Genomic DNA, 20,676 nt, shown 5'->3' on the forward strand with positions numbered 1-20,676 from the left:
AATCCTAAAAAAGAAACAGCAATAGCTGCAAGCTGACCAAGATCTGCTCAACGTCAAATGGACTAATGTCTTGGCAGCCGAAGAGTACGGCCTCGAACGCCCATCAAGAGTTACCCGAAGCGTAAACTGCTACCCCAACTCGACGACGAGGCACCGGAGCCCATACTGCCCGCACATAACACGGCTGACGGACCCAACCGACCACCACGTGGCCAGGGCAGAACGACAACTGAGGCCGAACACCAGCCCGCTCCACCTTGCCGTAAAAGCAGAGAAACAACAGCTCGAGGGTATATATATGACCTACGACAAGACCTGGAAAGTAAAACAGGTCAAACCAGATCAATCTATGGATCGCGGTAGCGCGCCCCGGCGGGAGAAGATAGTTACCAATCCCGGCGCGGCAAATATAACCATGCCCCGGCCGAAAACTGCATACGGACTTCATCAGAACTGCGCCGCGACATGGCCCGACATAGGGATGCCGCACACCCCCTATGCTTCACCGATGAGGTAATGGAGCACCAGTTGCCAAAAGGGTTCAAACCCATGAACATCAAATCATACGACGGCACAAAAGATCCCGCAGTATTGATTAAAAACTTTCTTCTCCACATCCACATGGCTCGCGGTGGCGATCTACATGCCATTAAATACCTTACCCTCAAACTCAAGGGACCAGCACGGCACTGGCTGAACAGCCTACCAGAAAATTCTATTGGTAGTTGGGAGGACCTGGAGGATGCATTCAGAGACAACTTCTAGGGTACCTATGTTCGGCCCCCAAATGCCGATAACCTTAGCCACATAATCTAGCAACCCGGAGAATCGACCCGACAACTTTGGACAAGGTTCCTAATAAAAAAGAACCAGATTATGGATTGTCCGGATGCAGAAGCCCTCACAGCCTTCAAACATAGCGTCCGAGATGAGTGGCTCGCCCGACACCTCGGCCAAGAAAAGCCGAAGTCCATGGCAATCCTCACCGCACTTATGACCCGTTTTTGCGCGGGAGAAGACAGTTGGCTTGCTCGTAGAAGGAATAGCACCAGCGACCCTGGTACCTCCGAAACCAGGGACGGCAATGGAAAGCCACGATGCCACAAGCACAAGCGTCGAAACAACAATGAAGGAACGCAAGACACGGCGGTTAACGTCGGATTCAGTGGCTCCAAGCCCGATCAATGGAAAAATCCATTCAAGGCAAAAAGAGATGGCCCATCCAGTCTAGATATAATACTTGATCGGCCTTGCCAGATTCATGGCACCCCAAATAAACCCACCAATCACACCAACAGATATTGTTGGGTCTTCAAACAAGCCGGCAAGCTTAACACCGAATACAAAGGAAAGGGGTTGCCAAGCGACGACGATGACCAAGAGCTTCGTCAGCCAAACACAGGGGGACATAAGCAATTTCCCCCCAAAGTAAAAACAGTGAATATGATATATGTCACACATACCCCTAGGAGGGAGCACAAACACGCACTATGGTACGACTATGCCAGGGAGCCGGTCGCCCCCAAATTTAACCCATGGTCGGCTTGTCCGATCACCTTCGATCAAAAGGACCACCTAACCAGTATCCGTCACCGAGGTTTGGGAGCCTTGGTCCTCGATCCAATCATTAGCAAATTCCATCTTACGCGAGTCCTCATGGATGGCGGCAGCAGTCTTGGTCCACTTTATCAAGACACTGTCCGCAAAATGGGTATTGATCTGTCAAGAATCAAACCCACTAGGACTACCTTCAAAGGAGTAATACCTGGAAAAGAGGCCCGCTGTACGGGCTCAATCACGCTAGGAGTAGTCTTCGGCTCGCCGAAGAACTTCCAAAGCGAAGACTTGATCTTCAACATCGTCCCCTTCCGCAGCAGCTATCACGCACTACTCGGACGAACTGCTTTTTCCCGCTTCAATGCGGTCCCGCATTACGCCTATCGGAAGCTCAAGATACCCGGTCCACGTGGCATCATTACAATTAATGGAAACAAGGAGCACTCCCTCCACACTAAGGAGCATACAACGGCCATTGTGGTCGAAGTACATGGCGGCCCTATCAAGCCGCACAGCCCCTCGGCTGTCAGGCCATCGAACTTCCCCACGTAGGACCAATCAGTCCTAAATACCGGCAGTCCGGCAACTTCAGGGCTGGATTATCAGCCTAGCCTCCATCGACCGTCATGTACATCAGCGGAATTCATATCGCGCGTGCACAATTATGCACTCAAAATACCTTGGGCATCGGCGGAGGCAATATACGGACAGGCCTATACAAAGGTACGACCTTATATGGCCTTGCCCTTTGTTTAATCATCCTCATCCTCCCTTTTTACCGCAGGTGAGTCAACACCTACTCATTCTTCGGACCCACGAGGACTCTTTCCGAGTCCGGTTCCGTATAAATGGCCGAAGACCATTCCTTTAAAGAAATCTTTCTTATTTGGGCGAAAAGCCGCGCAGACGTGCGGTGGGAAGACCACAACTTCGCTCAAGGACCTGTATAGAGCTTTTCCCTTCGCCCTAGACCCCCGGCATGTAAAATGGCCATGGTAATTATGGTACCTTATGTAAGATTACGCTTTGACGTGTCAATCAGATTTCAGTGAACCAAAATTCTTATTCGGTATCATTTTTATTCCGTATGTTATGTGGTTCCACGTACACACCTCAGCATAAAACTGCCAGGGGCTCTATAAGGCAACATATGTGTTGCCAAACAAAAGTCTGAACAACTTTTCAGCACAATTCGGCATCCTGAGTTCGGCATTATATGCATCGGCTCCGAATCATATCTTTGGTTAATAGTTGGGTTGCCCGGCTCCTGTGCTTGCTACCTTACGTTCCGTCTAATCGGCTAGGGTAGTAAAGCGAGAACTACTGCGATTGTGTTTCTGGTTCATCCAGTTAAGCACCACACTAGAGAAAGCCAAAAACTGACTGTCATGATGCGACGAGAGCTGGTCAGCCACTCAGCGATTCATTACAATTGTTAGAGATTTTTCCATATTACACAAGGGACCGTTTCCCGGTAACCTATGTAACACAACCGTATTCGGATCACCGCGTACGTACTAGGGGCTACATCGTAGATCCACCGTAAAACTCCTACGACTAAGTGAAAGTGTTAAAGACCTATAGTCTGATTGCCTAGTTCGCCGCACTGACACCTCCGTTACGGACCAAGATGTTGGGTCAATAGTGATCAGGTGCTAATCCGAACACCCCCATATTATATGCGAGGGGGCTGAAGCCGACGACTGGAAAACTTTCAGATTACAAAAAAAGGCCACATAGGAGGAATTTTTTTCAGGAAAAGGTATGAATATAACACAGCCTTAATATACCATAATATTGTTCTCTCAATTCATGTGCATCTATCCAAACATAATGTCCTTCGAGCACTGGCCCTCTATCAAGCGGGCGCCCTCTAGGACGTCCTCCAAATAATGTTCCAGCGTGTGGTGGTCTTTGCCGCCGGGCGGGCCCTTAGCCGCAACATCGGTGGCCTTCATCTTTGCCAGTACATCTTGACACGGGCGAAGGCCATCCGAGCACCTTCTATGCACACCAACCGCTTGACAGTGTCGATACGCGGCCCTGCATCGACAAGTCGCTGCACCAAACCAAAATAGCTGTTCGGAATGGGTTCAGCCCGCCATAGCCGGACCACGACGTCCTTCAGGGCAGCTCCAGACATCTTGTGGAGCTCGGCCCACTGTGCCATTTGTTCGTTCAGCAACACTTGACGCCGTGGCACGTTGAATTGTGACCAGAAAAGCTTCTCCGCAGAACGTCCTTCCCGCGCTTGGAAGAACTGCGCCGCTTCGGAGACACTCTTTGGCAGGTCCAATAACGCGTCTGGAGAACTCCACAATTGATTAAGAAAAGCATATTTCGGGTCACCGAATTTAGTCTGTAAAAGAAAGGGCTTACCAGCCGCTATCTCCCCAGCTTCCCGGATCTCCTCCCGAGCCCCTCTAGACTCGGACCGTGCTTCTCTCGCCTCTTGTAAGGCCTTGTCGAGTTCGGCGGCCTTGGCTTTATTATCCTCCTCGAGTGATTTGCATTTTCATGTGGCCTTCTCCAGCTCTCGCTCCTTGACAGATATTCTCTCCTCACACTGGCGCAGAGTGGCCTATTCGGCCTTTAAATCAGCAGCTGCCTTCAAGATAGCTGCATCACACACTTTGTCCTGCTCTTAGGCCTGGGCAAGCTTGGCTCGCAGGGTCTCAACCGCACTAGCACCATCTACAGTCATGCATATCACATTGTATAGTTTTCAGCTTCGTGCTCATACTGTTATACATGCGTAAGCGGGCGGTCCCAAAACATACCTTGTGCCTCGTCGAGCCACCTATTAATATGGGTAATTTCTTCATCAGCTAATTCAAGTTTCTGCTTTAAATCTGCAACTTCCATGGCTTGGGCAGTCGCCTTTGACATAACAACCCATTTTCAAATTAATCATGTTACTTCCTGAGCAAATCCTTTTCGATCCTTTGATCGCCTCCCTATGGAAGCCAACCAGATTCTCAGGGCTACTATCTATACACACACGCATTTTTTCATGAAAAGAGCAGTTATTACATTGCATACCTCGAAGCCTCTCGGAAGGCTCGTGAAGGCTTCGTTCAATCCGCTTCTCGCGGACAGAATTCTCTCAACTACCGTACCCATTAAGGTACGATGTTCCTCTATGATGGAAGCACTTTGCAATGTCCCCATCAGTGTATTCGGCACCTCCAGATTCCCGGAGGCTGCTGCGGGAGTGCAAACTCCCTCCAAAATGGTACGCTTACTCGACCCTAGAGTCGTCTCCGGCTGTAAACCGGATAGTTGGGGGCACGTATTGTTGGTACCTGTGGGGGCCGCCTCCAATGGACCCTTGACGGTCGAAATATCACCTTCGGGCACTGTCTCCTTTGTCCCCCGCACTGCTGGATGGTCAGGGGAGATCCTCTGGGATGACATCTCGAAGTCGTCCGCCCTTAGGGGCGGTGAAGCTTGTGGAGGCGTCTCGGTTTCCATCATCTCCGGAGGCAAGTCCCCCGATGAGGAGGACTGTGGAGGTAGATAACGGGCTGGACTGCAAACATATGTTTAAATGTTACCCTTGCAAAACCAAAAAGAACGAGATATGTCTAGAGCATCCTTGTTCACTTATGATTCGGAAAAGAGCTTGTCACTTACGACTTTGCAGCGTCTGCACTTCATCAGTTGATCCCCAGTCAAGCCCCTTATTAATCCACGATGCGAGTTGCAATGGAGGGTCGGATAGGAACGCAGACGTGGCTGCCCATTTGGTACCATGAGGTTCAGTGATGTAAAACCACTCCTGCTGCCATAAGTTGGGGGTTTCTGGGAAGGTGCCCTTCGGGCAGACAGAATTGGCGAGCTTGCTCACCATAGCGCCGCCGCACTCCACCTGCTCCTAGTCGACTATCTTTGGCTTCACACTGAAGGTCTTGAGCCATAGGCCTAAGTGTGGGGGGATGCGGAGAAAGGCTTCACACATAATGATGAACGCCGAGATGTGGAGAAAGGAGTCAGGGGCTAGGTCGTGAAAATCTAGCCCGTAATAGAACATAAGCCCATGAACAAAGGTGGTGGAGAGCGAACCCTAGCCTGCAGAGGAAGTGAGAGATGAACACAACCCTCTCGCCAGGTCTTGGTGTGGGGATAACCTACCCCTTTGTAGGAAGACTGTGGGGGATTTCTGCAGTCAGGTACCTCGCCTCCCGGAGCTTCGCCATATCTTCCTGGGTGACCGAGGAGGCCATCCACTTGCTTGGGGAGCTAGTTTCGGACATGACTAGAAGGCTTGGTAGCAATGAAAGAAATCGAGACCTGGGCGCTAGAGCTCGGGGCTAGAAAGGCTGAGCAAGAGGTAGGCATGGGGAAGAAAGGTGTGTTTGTATCCCTTTATAAAGGCGATGAATATCGAATGCCTCCTCACGGGCCTTAAAGCTCGCATATTCCCAAGGGATCATGCAAACGACGCGGTTGGATTACCCACGCTCATATTGATAAGAATCCTATGATAAGCGGGCATGATCTCTGCTTTGACAAGATGTGCCAATAAAGACCGTGTCTAGTAACGTGGAGCGAGAGGTTGAAAGACGATTCGAAATAATAAACAGGCAGGGGATGTAACGTCTCGCATCGAAAGCCGTTAGTAGATGGGACTTGTTAAATATTATATCCCATTGTGGTTGTATGTGGTGTCTGTTTCGTAGAGCCGAACACGTTCTCTCTTCAAATACTACTTTGAAGTATTCGGAGGAGGAACCCGCCTTGCAATGCCGAAGACAATCTGTGCGTCGGACACATCATCATTGAAGCCTGGTTCAGGGGCTACTGAGGGAGTCCTGGATTAAGGGGTCCTCGGGCGTCCGGGCTATATGACATGGGCTGGACTAATGGGTCATAAAGACACAAGATAGAAGACTTCCTCCCGTGTCCGAATGGTACTCTCCTTGGCGTGGAAGGCAAGCTTAGCGTGTGGATATGAATATTCCTTTCTCTATAAAACGACTCTGTACAACCCTAGCCCCCTCCGGTGTCTATATAAACCGGAGGGTTTAGTCCGTAGAGGCAATCATAATCACATAGGCTAGACAATTAGAGTTTAGCCATTACGATCTCGTGGTAGATAAACTCTTGTAACCCCTATACTCATCAAAGTCAATCAAGAAGGACGTAGGGTATTACCTCCATCAAGAGGGCCTGAACCTGGGTAAAACATCGTGTCCCTTGACTCCTGTTACCATCAATCCTTAGACGCACAGTTCGGGACCCCCTACCCGAGATCTGCTAGTTTTGACACCGACAATGAGGTTGTGCAAGATAAGGATGAATGAGGCAAGGCCTTATCTATAAATGTGGAGAGAGGTGCGGGTATCTTTTGTAAAATTGTCATAGTTTGCTTTCTATCTGTCAGATATAGATCGAACGGTCTTTATTACAAGATGGCAGGCACACCATCATCACAAACTCGGTTTTTTATAAGAGTAGATATAGAGATATTTCGCTGTGTGAAAAAAATTAAATATGAACGAATTATCGGTGTCTGCGGTCTTCTGCCGGGAGCCCGGGACACAGTTGGATGGCCTCATAGAAGTAGTAGTGTAGAGTACTACTAGTACTACTAGATAGTGACAGTTTACTACTGTATCTACGTACTAATTGCAACACATGCTTGTGTTAGCGGTATAATGACCACGTATGGATTTGATGGTAATATTTGTGTAAGTTGGATGTCATATTATTGCTGTAACATGTGGTCAAAGTTAGCCTGCAAAACGCATTTTATACCCTATATGGCTTGAGGGAGTACATGCATTGCCGATGTTTCTCTTAATCCTTGCATGCAATGTTTTTATTGAAGCTTGAAATGTGAACATGTGAATGGGAGGGACTACTACAACCCTTCCAAAAGAACTGTAGTACTAATGGTATCATACTCCCTCCATTCACCACCTCACATGCTCAGCTTTTTCATTTGATAAGAGACAAACCATGTGGGGCCTACCATAGAGGCAAGGCTATATGCACTAGAGATGCTCTATACGTATTACTTTTGATGTGTCCCGTCAACTCGCAAAATGAGGAGAAGCTTGCTTAGTACGCTGTCTCCCCCGTCGATGGGCGTGGTAGCTCTCAGGACGAGGTGAAGCTTGCTTACTAGTACGCCTTACGCCCGCTCCCTCGCCCATGCGAGCGGTGGCTCGCAGGATGAGGGGAAAATTTTAATACTCCCTCCGTTTACTCCTCGTCCTACCTTGGTTAGAGAGATTATCATATTGTTTGAAATATTTCTTTTAGTAGTAGTAGGAGTAGTACAGTGGTATACATAGGAGTAGTACTACAACAATTTCCTTGGAGTTCGTGGTGTAGCAAGCTACCCTAGGCTATGTTACTACTCCCTCCTTTCTAGTTTACGACTCAATTCCAAAATCTCTCCAACAAAGGTTGACGGTGAGTGGTGGAATTAATTTCGTAGTTTGCACAAGTAATTAGTACGCTCGTTTTTCTCAAGAAGTTATGTTTACCGAGGCATTAATTAGAATGAATGCATGCATGACCACTAAACATTGGTGAGTTTTCTCTTGACACTGCTTGCATCGGGTGATTTAACGCACCTCGAAATCCAAACATGTGATGGTACTACTACTAGTAGAATTGAGACTTATAAAACAGAAAAACGAATTTTTTAGATGAGCCCTATAAACCGGAAAGGAGGGAGTAGTAAGTAGTACTACCTCCACAGTGGGTACATCCTCTGTATAAAATCGAATTTTCCCAAAACTAAGTCGGTCAACCTTTATTTGCTTGTTTCCCTTCTTGCCTCGCTGCCTCGAATAGACTATGCCAAACTCCCATGCCTGCCGTGCGGGAAAAGACCCGCCCTCACCTTTTTTAGTCTGGCTTTGTATTGATGGATCGCGTGAAGCAGCAAAAACCAAGCCGTGTCTTGTACTCCTCCATCGACGCTCGCTTTCATGAATTTTGTACTTCCACTTGCTAATATGTGGGACATATAGTAACCGGGTCGACGTGTCATGCACCAAATAATAATGCAGAACAGCAAGGAGGTGCACCCCAGTCATACCGCCCCAATAGTAGTAATGAGCAATGAGACATCAAATCACAATGCCGCACCTTCCCAAATGGATGAAGCAACCATTATTTCACACTTTGTTGAATCCGCTTTGCCACCATCTCCTTCAAGAAAACCACGTATTGCTTCTGCCATTGTTCTGCCTCAAGAGGGACGTGCATCGCCTTGGTACATCATGACACGTGGGACCGCATGATAGGCCTTGCTCCCCCACCCAACGCTTGGTAAAATCACCTCATTTTTACTACTTCCTCCATATTGGTTTACCGGGCATGCATGTTGTTCTAGGTTGAGAATTTAACTGGCTATATATGTGATGAACAGAGTATATGTTTAGAAACTACATCCGCTTAAGAATCCAATGATATACTTTTTGTGACATAGTAACTCATATTTAGTTAGTCAAATGGATGACCTAGAACTACGTGCATGCCCTATAAACCGAGACGGAGGGAGTAGTATCTTTTTAGATCAATATAGTCGGGATTCACCAAGGAGAAAAACCAAGTGGTAGGATGCTCCTGTCATGTTGGTGTAGCAACTCAAGCAGGGTTAGTTCGCACATGAAATGGCGACACACTTAACATGACCCCTTTGGCCAAAATGTGGCTCATCCACCATCTTGTTCGACGTGCGATGCACCAAATTATAGTTCGGAGCAGCGGTTGGACTTGGAGGCACCCCGGTCGTAGCATCACAGTACTATTAAATGAGCGATGAGGGGTCAAATCATAAAGACCCACCTTTCCCGCATTAAGATGGACGGACGAAGCAACCATCATTTCACTCTAGGGTGCAAGAGGATAAAGAAAAGAGAAAATCAATGATGCGTGCATCAACTAACTAGGGCACCCTAGGGTAGGAGCCTCCACTACAAATCCTTTTTTGAAAGCGCCTCCACTACAAATCTTCTTCCCCCTCGTCCTCTTGAAGAAAACTGATGATGCGTGTAGCAGTAGGGTTTGTAGGAGTACTACACGTCATAGTAAACGGGAGAGGGATTGAGTTCCAGTCGACACCTTAATGTGTGGGCTGCTTAGTTTTACGAGAACGAGGCAGCATTTTGGGTTTGTGGGTTCGACCGGAAGGCAATGATGCATGGGCCCTGCATTTTGATATACCCGCGGCCACATGAAATTTGCTACTCTACTCAAAATAATGCGTAAAAGTTCCTCCAAAAACTTCTATAACTAATGGGAAGTGAATGTAAGCTTAAAATGAAAATGTAATACTCCCTCCGTCTATTTGTATAAGTCATCTTAGGTTTTTTGCTAGTTAATAGCATTCCATGCAATGAATTAACCACTGCATGTCATGTTTGAAAGTCTCAAGCCATTGAAAGCATGCATGGCCCACATCTCTTATTGGTAGATATGTCACGAAACAAGAAACGAGGAGGGAGTTAATGTACCATGCCTAAGTGTTTTGGGATTATTTGGTTTTCAGAAGATGACTTACACACCTAGACGGAGGGAGTACAAAGAGAAAAAACGAATTGCAGTTAAAAGAATGACATTTCTAACAAAAATGTGAATGTGAACTACATATGTGTGCACGTGACCAACACATACACTACAAAAAAATACACTTCCATGATGATACGTGTTTGTCACAGTAGGTCGCGTTTTCTGTCATGCATGTACATCCATGACAAATTTATGAAAGAATCAAGATAGTCATACATGTGCTGACGTAGAAGTATTCCATGACATTACCAAAATTATCATCACAGAAGTGTCCACTTCCATGACGATAAATCACACGTCACAGAAGTGCTTTCGCCAAGGGTGACCGGCATGTGGCATCCATCGTAAGGGAACACCGTTAAGCTATCCGGTCCGTTTTTGGATCCGATAAGCCGTTAATAGCCCCGACCAATGGGGATTTTCCACTTGTAAAATCATCAATGGCTGGAGGAAACACGTGTCGGCTCACTGTTGGGACAGATGTCATCCACTCATTGGACCCAAAGCGCCTATGATACGTCGACACGTGGCACAGCCCAACAGAGGCCCATTCCTGTGAAAAGGCCGGCCCGTTTGACTTGGTAAAAAGGTGGTGGGCCGGCCCACGACAAGCCTGTTAACGGCATGTTCCCATATAGCCCATTTACAGCCCGCTAACCCAGGGCCCGTTTACGGCCTATCCGAATTAGGCCCGATAGTGTCATCTAGGCCGTCCAATATAATTCCAGTCCATCTTAACTTCCGGCCCATGTATGGCCCATGACGTCTTTTGGCCCATATGAGGCCCTTAATAACCCTCGGCCCATTAATGGCCCGTGGTAAAACTGGCCCGTAATGAATAGTGTATCACTTTATACCCATTAACGGCCCATTATTCTGTTGGGCCATTTCCAGCCCATGTAATCTTTCGGCCTTCTCAGGGCCCATTTATTCTTGGGCTCATTTCCAGCATTCGGTTCCTTAGGACCCGTTACTGTCATTTTCTGCTTGTGGGCCAAATTCAGCCCGTGCTTACAGTCGGCCCGTTTGTGGCCCATTAATACGTTGGGCCATTGTCGGTGTCAAAACCGGCGGATCTCGGGTAGGGGGTCCTGAACTGTTCGTCTAGGATCGATGGTAACAGGAGACGAGTGAGGGAGTCCTGGATTAGGGGGTCTCCGGACAGCCGGACTATCTCCATTGGCCGGACTGTTAGACTATGAAGATACAAGATTGAAGACTTCGTCTCGTGTCCGGATGGGACTCTACTTGGCGTGGAAGGCAAGCTAGGCAATACGGATATGGATATCTCCTCCTTTGTAACCGACCTTGTGTAACCCTAACCCTCTCCGGTGTCTATATAAACTGAAGGGTTTTAGTCCGTTGGACAACAATCACAACATACAATCATACCAGAGGCCAGCTTCTAGGGTTTAGCCTCTCTGATCTCGTGGTAGATCTACTCTTGTACTACCCATATCATCAATATCAATCAAGCAGGACGTAGGGTTTTACCTCCATCAAGGGGGCACGAACCTGGGTAAAACATCGTGTCCCCTGCCTCCTGTTACCATCCGACCTAGACGCATAGTTTGGGACCCCCTACCCGAGATCCGCCGGTTTTGACACCGACATTGGTGCTTTCATTGAGAGTTCTTCTATGTCATCGCTGTTAGGCTTGATGGCTCCTACTGTCATCGATAGCGATGCGGTCCAGGGTGAGACTTTTCTCCCCGGACAGATCTTCGTATTCGACGGCTTTGCACTGCGGGCTAATTCGCTTGGCCATCTGGAGCAGATTGAAAGCTACGCCCCTGGCCGTCAGGTTAGATTTGGAAGTTTGAACTACACGGCCGACATCCGTGGAGACTCGATCTTCGACGGATTCGAGCCATAGCCGGGCGCGCCGCACTGTCGCAATGGGTATGACCTAGCTCTGCCGCCGAACAGTACCCCAGAGGCTGCCCCCGCATCAGCTCCGACCCTTAGCTCGGAGCCGACTGCGCCAATCGAGGACGGGTGGTTGGACACCGCCTCAGGGGCTGCAGTCTCAACGGCGATCGAGCCAAACACCAGCATAATCCTCTGCGCAGCCCGTGACCCCAAGGTGCAGGACTCTTTTTCTGACTTCGAACCGCCCGCGCCCTTGCCAATCGAATCCGATTGGGCGCCGATCATGGAATTCACCGCCGCGGATATCTTTCAGCACTCGCCCTTCGGCGACATTCTGAATTCACTAAGGTCTCTCTCTTTGTCAGGAGAGCCCTGGCCGGATTATGGCCAACAGGATTGGGATGCGGACGACGAAGAAATTCAACGCCCACCCACCACCCACTTAATAGCCACCGTCGATGACTCAACCGACATGCTCGACTTCGACTCCGAAAACATCGACGGTATGGACGACAATGCGGGAGGCGAAGAGGAACCACCGCCCACAGGGTGCTGGATGTCCACTTCATCATATGACGTATACATGGTGGACACACCAAAAGAAGACGACGATGAGCAACGGAAGGACGCACCGAAGGCTTGTTCCCTCGAGAAGCAGTCAAAGCGGCGGCGCAAGCGCCGCCCCAAATCCCGCCTCGGCAGAAATAACGATCATACAGACCCAGCATTGGAGCAGGGCGAACCACTGCCGAACTACGGCAATATGGAGAATCAAACCGAACAAACTAATTCTGTCAAAGATAATAGTCCGGACGACATAACGCCGGACAGGCACCCGAAGCAGCAGAATGCCCGTCAAAGGCTTGTTGCCACCACGAGGAGCCTGAAAAAGCAGAAGCAAAGGCTCAAGGCTGCACAGGACACACTCCAAATCAGATGGAGTAAAGTACTCAACACAGCGGCGAAGTACGGCTACAATCGCCCCACCAAGAGCTACCCAAAGCGGAAGTTGCTACCTGAATTGGATGAGGAGGCCTCAGACCCCCCACAACCAAAAATCAGAACAGCCACCTGGCCGGATAGATGACCTCATGGCCAACATCGAGCGGCAAACAACGCCACTCACAAGCCAATACGCGATCCACGCGAGGGCTCGCACCAAAAGGACGGCACAACCAGATCCATCTATGGACCACGCAAGCGCGCCCCAGCATACGATGTAACACAAGAAACATCCGAACAACGCGGTACACCCAGATACAGGGGTGCCGCACACCCCCTATGTTTCACCGACGAGGTGCTGGACCATGAATTTCTAAAGGGATTCAAACCCGTAAACATAGAGGCATACGACAGAACAACAGACCCTGGGGTCTGGATTGAGGACTATATCCTCCATATCCATATGGCTCGAGGAGATGATCTCCACGCCATCAAGTACTTACCCCTCAAGCTCAAAGGGCCGGCTCGTCACTGGCTTAAAAGCCTCCCCGAAAACTCCATTGGAAACTGGGACGAGCTCGAAGACGCTTTTCGGGCAAATTTTCAAGGGACTTATGTCCGACCTCCAGACGCGGACAATTTGAGTCATATAACTCAACAACCCGGAGAGTCAGCCCGAAAACTTTGGAACAGGTTTCTTACTAAAAAGAACCAAATTGTCAACTGTCCGGACGCCGAAGCCTTGGCAGCTTTTAAGCATAGCATCCGCGACGAATGGCTTGCCAGACACCTCGTCCAAGAAAAGCCGAGAACAATGGCAGCATTAACAAGCCTCATGACCCGCTTTTGCGCGGGTGACAACAGCTGGCTAGCCAGATGCAGCCCCAGCGACCCCAGTACATCTGAAGTTAGAGATAGAAACGGGAAATCACGACGCAACAGCAATAACAAACGCCGGAATAAAGAAGACAGCACGAAGAGCACGGCAGTAAACGCCGGATTCAAAAGCTCTCGGCCAGGTCATCAAAAGCCGCCCTCTAAAGGCGCCAGAGACGAACTGTCCAGCCTAAACAAAATTCTGGACCAAATATGCCAGATCCATAGCACCCCTGGTAAACCCGCTAATCATACCCACAGAGAATGTTGGGTCTTCAAGCAGTCCGGCAAGCTCAATGCCGTACACAAGGGGGAGGATACACCAAGCGAAGACGAGGATGAGCCTCTCAAGCAAGACACTGGGGAACAAAAGAAATTTCCACTAGAAGTCAAAATAGTAAACGTGTTACACGTGATCAAAGGAAGAAACAAAACGGCAATCCAGAAAAATATGCCCAAGGGCCTATCACCGCGGAGTCCTGCCATTGGTCGTCTCAACCGATCACTTTCGACCATCGTGATTACTTAGCATGTATCCGGCGTGCAGGATGGGTTGCCCTGGTATTAGACCCAATAATTGACGGATACCACTTCACATGAGTCCTGATGGACGGTGGCAGCAGTCTAAACCTGATATACCAAGACACAATCCGCGAAATGGGATAGACCCAACAAAAATTTGCCATAGCAATACTACCTTTAAAGGAGCAACGCCAGGCCCAGGGGCTCATTGCACGGGCTCCCTGCTACTAAAGGTTATATTCGGCTTCCCCGATAACTTACATAGCGAACATTTAACCTTCAACATCGCTCCGTTCCAAAGTGGCTATCAAGCACTACTTGGACGCGAAGCTTTCGCTCGCTTTAATGCAATACCGCAACACGCTTCCCTCACACTCAAGATGCCCGGCCCACGTGGCATCATTACAGTAAACGGAAGTATTAAGCGATCTTTGCATGCCGAAGAGAGTGCGGTTGCCTTGGCAGCCGCACACTAAAAACGGCCTCACCAACTAAAGCATTTAACAGGTCGTCAAGACCTCGGACACGGTTAGACGAGTCCGGCGCAGCTATATGTAATTCATACCGGATCAGTGGTCACACCCCTATTACAAATACAAGGGGCTCAACGCGCGCAGACAAGTGGCAATTTTTACTGATCTTGAATTATACATGGTTTCTTTAAAAACTATCCTTTTGCATGACAACTTTTTCACCTAAGTTCCTCTCTTTTACAGATGATCATCGTGCTACACCCGTCCAGGATACGGCACAACGGAGACACAGGCGCAGACGTGCAGTAGGGACCCGCTCCAAGGATTCTTTTTAGATTAAGACCCTGCGTAAACCTTTTTTACTGTCTCTTGTTGATACATATCCACCAAATTCTCAGCACAGTTGAGAAGGATGCTGACGTCTTGGCATGTGGCCATGTCAGAATAATGCACGTACCTGGACACAAGGGGATTCTTACAAAGGGCACTATTTAGGCCCGGTTTATACCATAAAGACCGAATAACTTAGGGAGTGTTCGCCGTCGCGAGTTTGGCCTTATATGCATCAGCTCTGAATCATTGTCTTTGGTCAAATGTTAGGTTTGCCCAGCTCCTGTGTTTTGGTGCCTTACGTTCCTCTTTATCGGCTACGGTAGCACCAAGAGAACTACTATGATTGTGCCCTGGTTCATCCGGATGAGCACCTCAGTAGAGAAAGCCGAAAACAGACTGTCATGATATAGCGTGAGACTGGTCAACCACTCGACGACCTATCGGAATGTTAGAATTCCTCCGCCTTAATGAAGGGCCGTTTTCCGGCCAGGCATGTACGCACCCCGCGATCGGGAGAGTGCGGAGCCACCAGGGGCTATCTAGTAGCCCCACTGTCAAACTCCTATGGCTAAGTGAAAGTGTTAAAGCATTATAGTCCGGTTGCCTCGCTCGCTACACCATCACCTCCTTAATAGGACCAAGACGTTGGGTTAAGTGTGAACACGTGTTTTTTGCGAGCACCTCTGCATTATATGCATGGGGGTTGAAGCCGACGGCTGCAATCTTTCAGGTTATACACATGTATACATAAACGGCCGCACAGGAGGGATCATACTACTTTCAGGCAAAAGTATAAACATAGCCTTATAAAAACTTCATAAAGGCATTGTGTTTACAATGAGAACACATATCACTCAAACATAATATTCTTCGAGCACTGGGCCTCTATCAAACGAGCACCCTCGAGAACCTCCTCGAAATAATGCTCGGTAGCCACTCGGCCTATGGCCGAACCCTGTGCCGCAACAGCGGTAGCGTCCATCTACGCCCAGTATGCTTTAACACGGGCAAGGGCCATCCGCGAGCCTTCTATGCACGCTGACCTCTTCATCGCATTAATGCGTGGCACCGCACCAAGGAACTGCTGCACTAAGCTGAAATAGATGTTCGGCTTTGGCTTTTCCGGCCATAGCTGATCCAGAACAGACCTCATGGCGAGTCCGGACAACCTATTCAGTTCAGCCCATTCGGCTAGCTGGTCAGTCAATGAAAGCGGACGCTCTGGAACGTGGAATTGCGACCAGAACAGCTTGTCCACTTCACGATCTGTCTGACCTTGGAAGTACTTGGCCGCATCAGCAGCGCTCGCCGCCAAATCCATATACGCGTCTGCCAAACTCCACAGCCGAACCAGAGGGGCATACTGTGGATCTCCGAACTTCCTCCATAACATGAAGGGTTTCCCAGCCGCAATATCCCTGGCTTCCCGCAGCTCCTCCTTCTTCGCTCTCATAGCAGAACGGGTGTCTTTGTCCTCCACCGTGGCCCTCTCAAGGTCCGTTGCATTCGCTCGGTTTTCTTTTTCAAGGACCCGGCAAGGGTCGGCAGTGTCTTTTAATTCTACGGCCATCTTGGCCATCTTCTCTTGGCTCTCGCAATGTGCGGCCTTCTCGGCTATCAACTCTTCAGTCGCCTTCAAAGCAACGGCATTACCAATCCTCGCATGTTCCTTGGCTCGGGCAAGTTCTGCCCGCAAGGTTTCCATGGTGGCAGCTCCATCTGCAGTCACAACATATTAAAGATACTGGCATCATGCTGCTCTTACTATGTGGCGTTCACCAGATAATAACACTTACCTCTAAGTCGTGCCTTGATACGTCTCCGTCGTATCTACTTTTCCAAACACTTTTGCCCTTGTTTTGGACTCTAACTTGTATGATTTGAATGGAACTAACCCGGACTGACGCTGTTTTCAGCAGAATTGCCATGGTGTTGTTTTATGTGCAGAAAACAAAAGTTCTTGGAATGACCTGAAACTCCACGGAATATCTTAGAATAAATAATAAAAAATCCTCGCCAAAGATGAAGACCGGGGGGCCCACACCCTGTCCACGAGGGTGGGGGGCGCGCCCCTCCCCCCTAGGCGCGCCCCCTACCTCGTGGGCCCCCTGGTGGCCCTCCGACGCCAACTCCAACTCCATATATTGGCTTTCAAGGAGAAAAAAATCAGAGAGAAAGTTTCATTGCGTTTTACCATACAGAGCCGCCGCCAAGCCCTAATCTCTCTCGGGAGGGCTGATCTGGAGTCCGTTCGGGGCTCCGGAGAGGGGGATTCGTCGCCGTCGTCATCATCAACCATCCTCCATCACCAATTTCATGATGCTCACCGCCGTGCGTGAGTAATTGCATCGTAGGCTTGCTGGACGGTGATGGGTTGGATGAGATTTATCATGTAATCGAGTTAGTTTTGTTAGGGTTTGATCCCTAGTATCCACTATGTTCTGAGATTGATGTTGCTATGACTTTGCTATGCTTAATGCTTGTCACTAGGGCCCGAGTGCCATGATTTCAGATCTGAATCTATTATGTTTCCATGAATATATCTGAGTTCTAGATCCTATCTTGCAAGTCTATAGTCCCCTACTATGTGTTATGATCCGGCAACCCCGAAGTGACAATAATCGGGACCACTCCCGGTGATGACCATAGTTTGAGGAGTTCATGTATTCACTATGTGTTAATGCTTTGTTCCGGTTCTCTATTAAAAGGAGGCCTTAATATCCCTTAGTTTCCAATAGGACCCCGCTGCCATGGGAGGGTAGGACAAAAGATGTCATGCAAGTTCTTTTCCATAAGCACGTATGACTATTTACGGAATACATGCCTACATTATATTGATGAACTGGAGCTAGTTCTGTGTCACCCTATGTTATGAATGTTACATGATGAACCACATCCGGCATAATTATCCATCATTGATCCGGTGCCTACGAGTTTTCCATATACTGGTGTACGCTTATTTACTTTTCCGTAGCTACTGGTACAATCACTACAAAAATACCAAAAACATTACTTTTGCTATCTTTACTTTGTTACCGTTATCACCACTATCATATTACTTTGCTACAAAACACTTTTGTTGCAGATACTAAGTTTCCAGGTGTGGTTGAATTGACAACTCAGCTGCTAATACTTGAGAATATTCTTTGGCTCCCCTTGTGTCGAATCAACAAATTTGGGTTGAATACTCTAAACTCGAAAACTGTTGCGATCCCCTATACTTGTGGGTTATCAAGACCTTTTTCTGGCGCCGTTGCCGGGGAGCATAGCTCTATTCTTTGAGTCACTTGGGATTTATATCTGTTGGACACTATGAAGAACTTGAAAGACGCTAAGACAAAAATTTATCCCTCAACTACGAGGGGAGGTAAGGAACTGCCATCTAGCTCTGCACTTGATTCACCTTCTGTTATGAGTAAGCTAGCGACACCTAAACCTACTACTGCTATGAATTCTGATATGTCGCATGTCATTGATGATGCCACTTCTGCTATGCATGATACTTATGATGAAACTACTTCTATGCTTGATACTACTGTGCCACTTGGTGAATTTCTAGATGAGCAAATTTCTAAGTCTAGAGAAAGAGAAATTAGTGAACCTGAACACGATGATGTTAGTGATGATGAACCTATGCCTGTTATTCCTGAGGGTTATCTTTTTAATAATGAATCTTATGAAGCTATTCTTGCTTGTCCGGATAAACCTGAACGTAAGAGGTTACTAATTAAGTGGAGTAAGGAATCTTTTAGAGGTAGGATGAGACCTGACCCTGCTTTTGCTACTTCACCTATCTGTGTTCCTGATCAGGATTATTATGATATTACTGTTGATCCAGATATAATTACTTTGGTTGAATCTGATCCTTTTTATGGCTATGAATCTGAAACTGTTGTGGCACATCTTCGTAAGTTAGATGAAATAGCTGCCCTGTTTACTAATAATCTGAGATCGCGCCACTTTTATATACTCAAAATATTTCCGTTCTCATTAAAGGGTGATGCTAAGAAATGGTTTAATTCTCTTGATCCTGCCTGTGTGCAAAGTCCCCAGGATATGATTCATTACTTCTCTCCTAAATATTTCCCTGCTCATAAGAAACAAGCTGCTTTGAGGGAAATATACAATTTTGTGCAAATTGAAGAAGAGAGTCCCCCACAAGCTTGGGGGAAGCTTCTCAAGTTACTTAATGCTTTTCCTGATGATGCTCTTAAGAAACCTGAAATATTTGATATCTTTTATAATGGACTAACTGATGCTTCCAGAGATTACCTGGATAGTTGTGCTGGTTCTCTTTTCAGGGAAAGAACACCGGATGACGCTGAAATTTTATTGAATAATATGTTGGCAAATGAAAATAATTGGGCACCTCCTGAGCCACCTCCCGAGCCAACTCCTGAGCCAGCTCTTGAGCCAATTACTGAGCCTATTCCTAAACCAACTCCGAAGAAGAGAGGTGTTCTATTTCTCAGTCCCGAAGATATGCAAGAGGCAAATAAATCTATGAAAGAAAAATGTATTAAAGCTGAAGATGCTAAGAATTTACCTCCTATTGAAGAAATACATGGTCTTAATTTACCGCCTGTTGAAGAAGTATATGATCTCAATTACTTATTTACTGAAGAACCTCCCGATATCCCGACACAGGTAGTAAAGGTAAATTCTCTCTATAGATATGATAAAGTTGAAGTCCCTCCTACTAAAATTGCTAGCCAGTGCTTGGATGAGTTTGATGACTTTATGTTTAAGCAAGATGACTTTAATGCTTATTTTGGAAGACAATTAAAGCAGAATACCTTTATGATTAAACGCTTGAGTGATTATATGGATAATATTAGAGGTGAACTTAAACTTGTTAGCAAACATGCTTCTATGGTTACCACTCAAGTAGAACAAGTACTTAAAGCTCAGAAAGAAATGCTTGATGAAATGAACAGTAAGAAAAATGATTATGCTGTTAGAGTGGCTACTAGAACTGGTAGAATGACTCAGGAACCTTTGTATCCTGAAGGCCACCCTAAGAGAATCGAGAAAGATTCTCAAAGAAATAATATTGATGCACCTAGTTCTTCTAAAAGGAAGAAAAAGAAAAATGATAGAACTGTGCAAACTTCTAGTGAACCTATTGCTGAACCACCTGATAATCCAAATGATATCTCTATGTCTGATGCTGAAACACAATCTGGTAATGAACATGAACCTAGTGAAAATGTTAATGATGATGTTCATGATGATGCTCAACCTAGTAATGATAATGATGTAGAAGTTGAACCTGCTGTTGATCTTGATAACCCACAATCAAAGAATCAACGTTATGATAAAAGAGACTTCGTTGGTAGGAAACATGGTAAAGAAATAGAACCATGGGTTCAGAAACCCATGCCTTTTCCTCCGAAACCATCCAAGAAAAAGGATGATGAAGATTTTGAGCGCTTTGCTGAAATGATTAGACCTATCTTTTTGCGTATGCGATTGACTAATGTGCTCAAAACAAATCCTTATGCTAAGTATATGAAGGATATCATTACTAATAAAAGAAAGATACCGGAGGCTGAAATTTCCACCATGC

Source organism: Triticum urartu, chromosome 4 (assembly GCF_003073215.2).
Source record: "Triticum urartu cultivar G1812 chromosome 4, Tu2.1, whole genome shotgun sequence".
Taxonomy (NCBI): Eukaryota; Viridiplantae; Streptophyta; class Magnoliopsida; order Poales; family Poaceae; genus Triticum; species Triticum urartu.